This window comes from Geospiza fortis, unplaced genomic scaffold (assembly GCF_000277835.1).
Source record: "Geospiza fortis unplaced genomic scaffold, GeoFor_1.0 scaffold16, whole genome shotgun sequence".
NCBI classification, from domain to species: Eukaryota; Metazoa; Chordata; class Aves; order Passeriformes; family Thraupidae; genus Geospiza; species Geospiza fortis.
In genome coordinates this window covers 3,879,275-3,879,499 of record NW_005054302.1, presented here as the reverse complement: position 1 = coordinate 3,879,499, position 225 = coordinate 3,879,275, and positions in this window count along the sequence as shown.

Below are 225 nucleotides of genomic sequence, written 5' to 3'. Positions count from 1 at the left end.
GCTGCCGTGTTGTGTTAGAGCAGTGGTCTCCTCAGCGTGTCCCCAGGCAGAGGAGCCCCTCGCTGGGGTCTCTCCCGAAGGCAGCCGGGCGGGATGCCCTGGGGGTGTCTGGTCCCTGCGGGAGAGGGAGGCAGGCATGACACGAGAGACGCTGAGGCGGAGGTGGCGGGCGCAGCCGGGGGAGTCACAAAAACCACAGAATCAATCAAGTTGGAAAACACCCCT